This window comes from Leopardus geoffroyi, chromosome E2 (assembly GCF_018350155.1).
Source record: "Leopardus geoffroyi isolate Oge1 chromosome E2, O.geoffroyi_Oge1_pat1.0, whole genome shotgun sequence".
Classification (NCBI taxonomy): Eukaryota; Metazoa; Chordata; class Mammalia; order Carnivora; family Felidae; genus Leopardus; species Leopardus geoffroyi.
In genome coordinates this window covers 57,789,147-57,798,259 of record NC_059335.1, presented here as the reverse complement: position 1 = coordinate 57,798,259, position 9,113 = coordinate 57,789,147, and the positions used below count along the sequence as shown (strand labels likewise).

The 9,113-nt window shown below is 54.4% G+C and overlaps 1 long non-coding RNA gene across 1 annotated transcript; it reads right to left on the bottom strand.

Moving 5' to 3' along the window:
- Window positions 1-7,177: 7,177 nt before the first annotated feature.
- Window positions 7,178-8,696, bottom strand: LOC123578424. The gene is made up of 2 exons (XR_006702386.1): window positions 8,571-8,696; window positions 7,178-7,622 (listed from the first exon to the last, which is right to left on the bottom strand). It is a non-coding gene; the product is annotated as an uncharacterized LOC123578424 (long non-coding RNA).
- Window positions 8,697-9,113: the final 417 nt, after the last annotated feature.

The following is a 9,113-nucleotide window of genomic DNA, read 5'->3' as shown; positions in this document are numbered from 1 at the left end:
CCCATCCTGACCCACTACGACCTCGGCTTGGTCCCATTTTCACACCTCGCAGACCCTATTTCCTAACAAGGTCACATTTGGGGGGTGGGGGGGGGCTTTGGCCCTCGTGGCCGTCATGGCACCCCCCCCCCCGTGCCCTGGAGTGCCTGCAGGGTCCCGGTGGGCAGCAGCCGGCCTGCCACCATCTGGGGAGCCTGGACGCGCCTGCAGGAGCCCCGACCGGGCCGCGGGCAGAGAGCCCAGGGCATCCTCGGCGTCTCCCCGAGCCACCAAGCTCCACGCACCTCTCACGTGCGTGGACGGGGCAGCCGCTCGCTCAGAGGTGTGTGTACCTTCTGTAACGGGCGGGTGGGGCAGTGCGGGGAGAGCCTCCCGCCGCTGGGTCTCCCTCAGCTCTCAGCTCTCCCCTTCCTGAGATGCCAACGGGGTGGAGCTTGGGGTCCTTGCGGTTTTGATGGGGGGACGGCCCACCCCCAGGTCCCCAGACCCATCTCTGAGGCACAGGAGCCAAGGTTAGTAATCTGGGGCTCTGCTGGAACGAGTCCCCACAAACGAGGGTGGGGGGCGCTCAAGACAACAGGGGTTTCCTCTGTCCCACTTCCGGGGGCCTGAAGTCCAAACTCAAGGCGTCAGCAGAGCCACGCACCCTCCAAGGACCTAGGGGAGAACCCTCCTTGCCTCCTCCAGCTGCTGGGGGCTCCAGGTGTCCCTGTGGCCACATCACCCCCGTCTCTGCCTCCGTCCTGTTGTAGCCTTCTCTTCCTACAAGGACACTCGTCACTGCGTTCTGGGGCCCACCCAGGTGATCCAGGATGATCTTGGCCTGAGAGCTCTGCTGCTGGCCTCACACCTGCAGACGCTCTGCCCAAGCAAGGTCCCATTCACCAGTTCTGGGAATTGGCGCTTGGATACATCCTCTTAGTGGCCCCACTCGACGCACTAGCGGGCTCGCCTCCGGCGGGCGTCCCCTAGCCAGGCCGCACCGGACGCGGTGCAGAGACCACGTCTCACTCCCGCTGCCTCCTCAGCACGAGCACAGGGCCCACAGTTGAAGGGGAAGGCCTTTTAGAAGGCCTCGTGAAATTACGTATTACTCATTTCAGCCAGAGGAAGGAAAGACAGACCTAGGAGATCCCAGCAGGACGGGCCCTCTCTGGGACAGCTTAGAGGTTAAGACCATGGGTTCTGACCAGTGGACACCCCAGGCTTAAAGCCCAGCCGCTTTCTTAGGGGCCTGAGCCCCACAAAGTGGGGCTAACAACAGTGTGAACCTCAGAGTGTTGTTGGGAGAAGGAGATGAATTAACGCGGGTAAAGCTCGGGGTATGGTACCTGGCACATTGTTGGGCCCAAAATGCTCCCCCAAAATTGGTATGTCAGAGAGATGTACAGGCCACCCCAAGAACTTCACAATGTGAGAATGGAAAACACTAGTTAAGAGAAATAGCCTTTGGCCAGGGCAGTTTTGGATCATGCAATACATCGCTCCGGAGAGACAGAGGCTTAGCATGAGGGAAGGAAGGAGAACCACAGGGAAGGAAGGGGAGAGAGGTGAGCACGTCATTGCCGTTGGCTGAGCTTCTGTGCCATTACCTAGTTTCTCCCAAATTTCCAGGACTCTCCACTTTGTTCCTTTGAGGATTCCAACCATCGACACCACAACTGTGAGCTTAAGGAATAAAATGCTTCTGGTGTTAAGTGTATTCTGTTTCCTAATGGTAACCAGGGGCAAATCCAAAAATGCATTGTCATACTGACCTTTTCCTTAACCAATCGTCTTGGAATTTGGTCTCGTTATTTTAGGGAAAACCTCTCCTTTCTCTACATCCCCCAATGAACTTTCAACTTTGTAAATATCTGCAAGCAAATAATAAAGGTAAATTGGAATGAGACAAGCCCTGCAATTAATCCAAAAGAAGAAAAACGAGAACAAAGTATCAAAGGAGATGTGAGACAAACTGAAAACAAAGAACAAGATGGCAGGTTTGACCTCAACTATGCTAATATTTATATTAAACGTAAATGGTCTAAACAATCCAATTGAAATGCAGAGGCTATCAGACTGTATGAAAAGGCAAGGCATGATGTGCTGTCTGCAAGAAACCAACTTGAGATACAAAGCCCCAGACAGGTTAAAGCAAAGGGATGAAGGGGAGCCTGGGTGGCTCAGTCGGTTGGGCATCCGACTTCGGCTCAGGTCACGATCTCACGGTTTGTGGGTTCCAGCCCCCCGTCGGGCTCTGTGCTGACAGCTCAGAGCCTGGAGCCTGCTTTGGATTCTGGGTCTCCCTCTCTCTGTTCCTGTTCCACTCATGATCTGTCTCTCTCTCAAAAATAAAGAATAATTTAAAAAAAGAAAACCTTTTTTTAAAGCAAATACTGTAATACTGCCTTGCTGGGTTTACAGTGTGTATGGACCACAAGGGCACAAAGTTGAGGGGGGCAGGGGAGATAAATGGAAATGTACTGTTGCAATGTTCCTGCATGTTCCTGGAGTCATTCACTAGTAACCTCAACTAAGCTGCAGTAAATTAAAGATGCACAGTGAAATCCCCAGAACCACCCTGAACGATGATGGTGTTTTCCGTGGCCCCGGGGAAAAGCTTGTGAAATACACTAAGCAAAAAGTAGAGAAAAACAACATCATATCAAGGGTATAATCCTAAATACACAGGGGCACCTGGGTGGCCCAATCGGTTAAGTGTCCTGCCTTTGACTGCGGCTCGAGGTCACGATCTCGTGGTTCATGAATTCGAGCCCCAAGTCAGGCTCTGGGCTGACAGCTCGGAGCCTGGAGCCTGATTCGGATTCTGCGTCTCCTTCTCTCTCTGCCCCTCCCCTGTTCGTACTCTGTCTCTCCATCTCTCTCAAAAATAAATAAAACGTTAAAAAAAAAAAAAAAAAAAAAAAGGCCAAAAAGAAATACAGGGTCATGTGAATGAGATTATGGAATCATTTCTTTCCCGCTGTTCCATGCCTGACAAAAACTGCTTAAAGCGAGCATGTGTTGCTTTAGAGGGAGATGTGCAAAACAGGAAAATGAAAGAAAAATGAGTGGGAGGGAAGAGGAGAAAAAAAACAAGAAGGGAGAGAGGAAGGGCCAGAGGGACCGAAGGGAGGCACGTGGCAGGGCGTCCCGCAGAGGGAGGACAGAGTGGCACGTGCAAGCCGGGAGCTCCCCCCCTCCCCGCCCCCCAGGGCACCGTTCAACGTAGGCTGACGGCGACCTGCCAGGACAGGGCATCCCGGGAACTTGCAGCAGAAGGACACCTACCTGTCCCACAGTCCGCACCCCTAGCTGCACCCTCTGGGCTCATTACGACCCCGGGGCAAAGGGAGGCGGGCTGCCAGCTATTCAGTAACAGCAGCAACCCGATCGAGCCCTTGCAGCTGTGCAAGCCCCCCCCCACCCCCGCCCCTGCCGTGACCTGTTTCTGAGATTCATCAAAATGACGGAGTCGGGGAAATTTCTGGCCTTACCTCCTCAGAACCGGACCTCTCTGAGTCAGTGCTGCTGCCCAAGACCGGGCCGGGTCAGCGGAAGGGAAGGTTAAGAAGTTCCCCAGAGTGACGTGGTCTGGCTCCATCGGAAAAGGAGCCAACTCCGGTGTGTGTCCGGCTTCCCAGAATTCTTAATCAAGCTCAGCTGGCCTGCTGTGTTTACCTGGGGCACGTCGGCGTTTTGTTTTCTTCATTGATCCTAAGAGGCACCACGAAAAGGGCACCGTGTTGGGTCTTTGCCACAGCGCTTCCTTGCTGTGTGCCCTTGGGAAAGTCACTTCCCTTCTCTGGGCCCCACTCTTCCCGCCTCTCAATGAGGGTCGTGAGCACGATCTACCCCACAGGGCTGCGGGGCAGCTGCACGAGAGGACCGTGAAGTGCTTAGGACCTGGTGAGTGCCCAATGCGGAGCGTGCCAGTACGCGTTTAATGAGCGGTGGCACTCGCTGTATTAAAAATAGAGATTCTTGGCTGTGCGCGCATTCACTCCCTACATGAGTCATGCTCTGTGAATGAGCAGAAGGAAGGAAATAACAAAGATGAAAGGCAAAAGTCAATGACATTGGAAAGAGAAAATGAGAGAAAAGCAATGAAACCAGAAACTGGTACTTTAAAAAAGACCAATAAAACTGGACAGACTTCTAGCACGATTGACAAAAAAGGGGGGGGGGGAGGGGGAGAGATGGGGTGGGGGGTGGGGAGACACTCATGACCGATACCCAGAATAAAAGGGACCTATCACCAGACCTCACGGACACTAACAGGGTAATGTGAGAACACTTTAAGTATCTCTATGCACATAAACTCAACGATGCAGATGAATGACAAAGATTCCTGATAAAGCACAGACGACCAGAACTCATCCAAGATGAACCAGTCGCCCACGAGTCCTATTTCTTGGACTGTATCTTAAAGAAATTGAACTTGTAGCTAAAGACAAGAAATCTTCAGGCCCAGATGGTTTTACTGGTGAATTCTCCCAAATATTTAAAGAAGAAACAACACCAATCCTACACCAGTGTCTCCCAGAAAATAAAAGAGAAAGAAATCCTCGTCAGTTGATGTCGTGAGACCAGTATTATTCTGACGCCCAAACCATACGAAAACAGGACAATGTACAGACCAGTGTGCATCATGAACACAGAGACAAAACTCTTCAACAGATATTAGCAAACTGAATCCAGCCTTACATAAAAAATAGAATCTACCGTGACCAAATGGTGTTTATCCCAGGAGTGCAAGGCTGGCAACGTATTAGAAAAGGAAAAATCAATCGACATACTCCATCGTATTAACAGACTAAAGAAAAAACACACGATCATATCAAAATTGGTGCAGAACAAAAAAAAGACAAAAAAATTGGTGAACAGCATTTGACAAAATTCAACACCCGTTCATGACAAAAACGCGCAGAAAGCAGAGAGAAGGGAACCTCCTTAATGTGACTAAGGACGTCTACAAAAATTCCTTACTTAGCATTATACCTTAGATTATACCTGATGGAGAGAGACCAAGTCACCTCCCGTAGATTCGGAAACAAAATACACACACACACACACACACACACACACACACACACACACACACTTACCATTCCTAAGCTACATTTTACTGGAAGGCCCAGCGAGCGAGATATTGCAAGAAAAAGAAACAGACTAGAACAGAAGAAACAGAACTGTCCCCGTTTGCATACATCACTGTCCATGTAGAGAATTTTAAGGAACGTGTAAAAGCAGCTGATTGAAATGAGTTGAGCCAAGTCTCAGGATACAAGGCCAACAAAGTTCAATCCTATTTCTATACACTCGCAATAAACAAGTGATAACAGAAATCTCAAAAATAACGCCATTTACGATTGCTCCTCCAAAATGAAATACTTAGGTATAAATCTAAATTTGAACGTGCCTGGTAAGTTCCCTGAGAGCACCGATAGAAGAAATCAAAGGCCTAAATAAACGGAGAGGTACGGTGCTTATGGACCGGAAGATTCGACGTCACTAAGTTGCAAATTCTGCCCGAACTGATCTCTAGGTCTTGACACATTACCAAAGAAAATTCCAGCAGTTTTTGTAGACAGAGGCAAGCTGAAAGTAAAGCCAGTGGGGAAAGCAAAAGACCCAGAAGACAGAAAATACTTGTGAGAAAGAGGAAGGTTGAACTTGCTCTGCACCTGTGCAATCTGCCCTCCCTCTGGGCTCTCCCACCCCCCACCCTACCCTCCACCCGCCATTCCCCCCCCCCCCGGCTCTTATGCACAGTCTGCCCTCCTTCTGGGCTCTCCCACCCCCCACCCTACCCTCCACCCGCCATTCCCCCCCCCTCCAGCTCTTATGCACAGTCTGCCCTCCCTCTGGGCTCTCCCACCCCCCACCCTACCCTCCACCCGCCATTCCCCCCCCCTCCGGCTCTTATGCACAGTCTGCCCTCCCTCTGGGCTCTCCCACCCCCCACCCTACCCTCCACCCGCCATTCCCCCCCTCCTCCGGCTCTTATGCACAGTCTGCCCTCCCTCTGGGCTCTCCCACCCCCCACCCTACCCTCCACCCGCCATTCCCCCCCCCCCCCGGCTCTTATGCACAGTCTGCCCTCCTTCTGGGCTCTCCCACCCCCCACCCTACCCTCCACCCGCCATTCCCCCCCCCTCCAGCTCTTATGCACAGTCTGCCCTCCCTCTGGGCTCTCCCACCCCCCACCCTACCCTCCACCCGCCATTCCCCCCCCCTCCGGCTCTTATGCACAGTCTGCCCTCCCTCTGGGCTCTCCCACCCCCCACCCTACTCTCCACCCGCCATTCCCCCCCCCCCCCCGCCTCCAGCTCTTATGCACAGTCTGCCCTCCCTCTGGGCTCTCCCACCCCCACCCTACCCTCCACCCGCCATTCCCCCCCCCCCTCCGGCTCTTATGCACAGTCTGCCCTCCCTCTGGGCTCTCCCACCCCCCACCCTACCCTCCACCCGCCATTCCCCCCCCCCCCGCCTCCAGCTCTTATGCACAGTCTGCCCTCCCTCTGGGCTCTCCCACCCCCCACCCTACCCTCCACCTGCCATTCCCCCCCCCCCGGCTCTTATGCACAGTCTGCCCTCCCTCTGGGCTCTCCCACCCCCCACCCTACCCTCCACCCGCCATTCCCCCCCCCCCCCCCCGCCTCTTATGCACAGTCTGCCCTCCCTCTGGGCTCTCCCACCCCTCCTCTTGTGCTGGGACCGGAGCGCACGCTGGTGCTTCCCTCCCAGTCCCGGGCCCGGGCCCGGGCCCAGCGTCCTCCCACAGTCTGTGACTTCATCAAAATGGGCGAAATTCTCACCTCCTTTCACTTCTGATCTCCCCGCAACTACAAGCCAATCATGGCCCTGAGCTGGTGCTCAGTAACGGTTTGAAGAATGAATAAATCAAGTTGAAGCTGCCCCAAGATCTGATTCTGGTGATGGTTAACAGTGGACTCCGGGCGAGTATTTCTGGGCAGGGGGTGGGAGGCGGGTGGGGAAGGCTGTTTTGTGAATGCGGAGGTTTGCTAGATCAGCGACCCCCAGACCCCATCTGCACCAGCACAAATCCCCAGGAGAGGTCTCCTTAGCCGTTTACAACGGTTTACAACCGTTTACAGCCCTCCGAGCGGACTGGCAAAGCCCCTATAGACCTAGTTATTAAGTATCAACTGGGATTCAGGCTGGAACCATCCCGGGTTTGGAAAATGTTTTTCAGATTTATTTTCCAAGTGTTTCATGAAACCCCAAAGAGATTTTTCCCAGGCCTATTTTCCACAGAAGCTGGAAACCCGTAAGTATTTGAAGGAGAACTTAATCCTTAGGTTTAGCCTTTTGTTTGTGCTGAGCTCACCCCAACGGAACGGCACACGACGCCCGGGGGCTCGCACACCCCGCGTCTGAAACGTGCAATTAGACACTTGCCCTCCGGGCGCCCGCCGGGAGCCTCACGGCCCTTCTCAGACCAGCACTGAAGTCCAAGCAGGTACATGCTTCGCAGACGTGTCCCCGATTACTGGACTCAAAAGAAGTCCCCCGGGTCGCAACGAAACCAAACTGCATGTCCTGGGGAACCGGGACCCTCGGTCTTCAGGAAGGGGACAGGAGAGGCTCCGGCTGGCCTGGCCTGCCAACTCCAGCTGGAAGACACAGAGGGTCAAAGCATTTTTAAGCTTCCAAAAGTAAAAAACACCCATCGTAGAAACCTCGGGATACACGTACAGATAGGTTCTAGCCAGCAACCCACAAAGACAAGCACTGGGGATGCTTTTAGACGAGGGTATTTGCTCTCGGGGCTCCGCCCTGGCCTTCGGGGACAGGCTCTGAAGGTGGCAAACGTGTCACGGGAAGGTGCGGTGGGGCTGCATGGACGTCGGCCCTTGGCCCCCTGGGAAAGCTTCAGGCCGGACACGGGCGGGGCTGTCCTCCCGGTGGCCAGCCTCGTCCCTCACACCAACTCCATCCAGAAAAATGGGAAACCGCTCTCTGCCCGTCCCACAGAGGCCGAGACATCGGGGTGGGAGCAAGCCGGAGGAGACGGGGTGTGCCACGATGGGCGGAACGGGGCGGCTCTGCCCAGCCCCGCGAGCTCACCTTCATTTTCCTTGTTTTCACCTGGGACTCACGCGTTCCCCCTCTGCTCCAAGAGTCTGGGAGCATCAGGAGGACCCCGGGGGAGGACTCAACGGGACCTGTTTCGCCTGGCGTTTGACTACGTCGCGTGCCTTCGAACGATGGCTTTCAGGGCATTTTCAACCATGCGAGTTGATCACTTCGAGGGTAACATGGGAGTCGATGCGGCATTACTAAAATACTGGCAGGCTCCGGCCCTGTTTCCGTGACCTTAAACCTCCCTACTGTGAATTCTAATACGAGGGGACTCTGAGCCTGCCGAAAGGACTGCGCTAACCCCGCAGTGCGTTTACGACCGTGACGGGAGCGCCTCGACCGGCGTCCTCTCTCCCGGCTGGTAGTCTCGGAAGACTGGGTGACACTGTCCGCTGACGTGCACTGTAGGGTCACCCCAGGACCTTGCACTTGCCCTCCTGAGCCCCCCACCCCCCCGCCCCAGAGAAACAGACACGCACGTGCACCAGAAGAGGACTGTCTTAGCTTCATGCGGCCCCTCCATCAGCAACAGAGTCACCAACACACTGTGGTCCTCCCACGTGGCTCATTTCAGAGAACTAACCCCGAGTAAAAAAAAAACACTCAGATTGGGGCGCCTGGGTGGCGCAGTCGGTTAAGCGTCCGACTTCAGCCAGGTCACGATCTCGTGGTCCGTGAGTTCGAGCCCCGCGTCAGGCTCTGGGCTGATGGCTCAGAGCCTGGAGCCTGTTTCCGATTCTGTGTCTCCCTCTCTCTCTGCCCCTCCCCCGTTCATGCTCTGTCTGTCTCTGTCCCAAAAATAAATAAACGTTGGAAAAAAAAAAAAAAAAAAACCACTCATCGAGTGCGTGCTATGGGACAGCATTTACGTGAAGAGCCAAACGGTCAAAGCTGTCCACCGCGGCAGGCCCCAACCGGGGGTGACTGGGGCCGTGCAGGGAGGTATGCTGGGCCGTCACAACCCGAAGGGCTGGAAGCCGGAACGCTAAGCCCCCTAGGACGCAAGGGAGGCCACCCCTCGC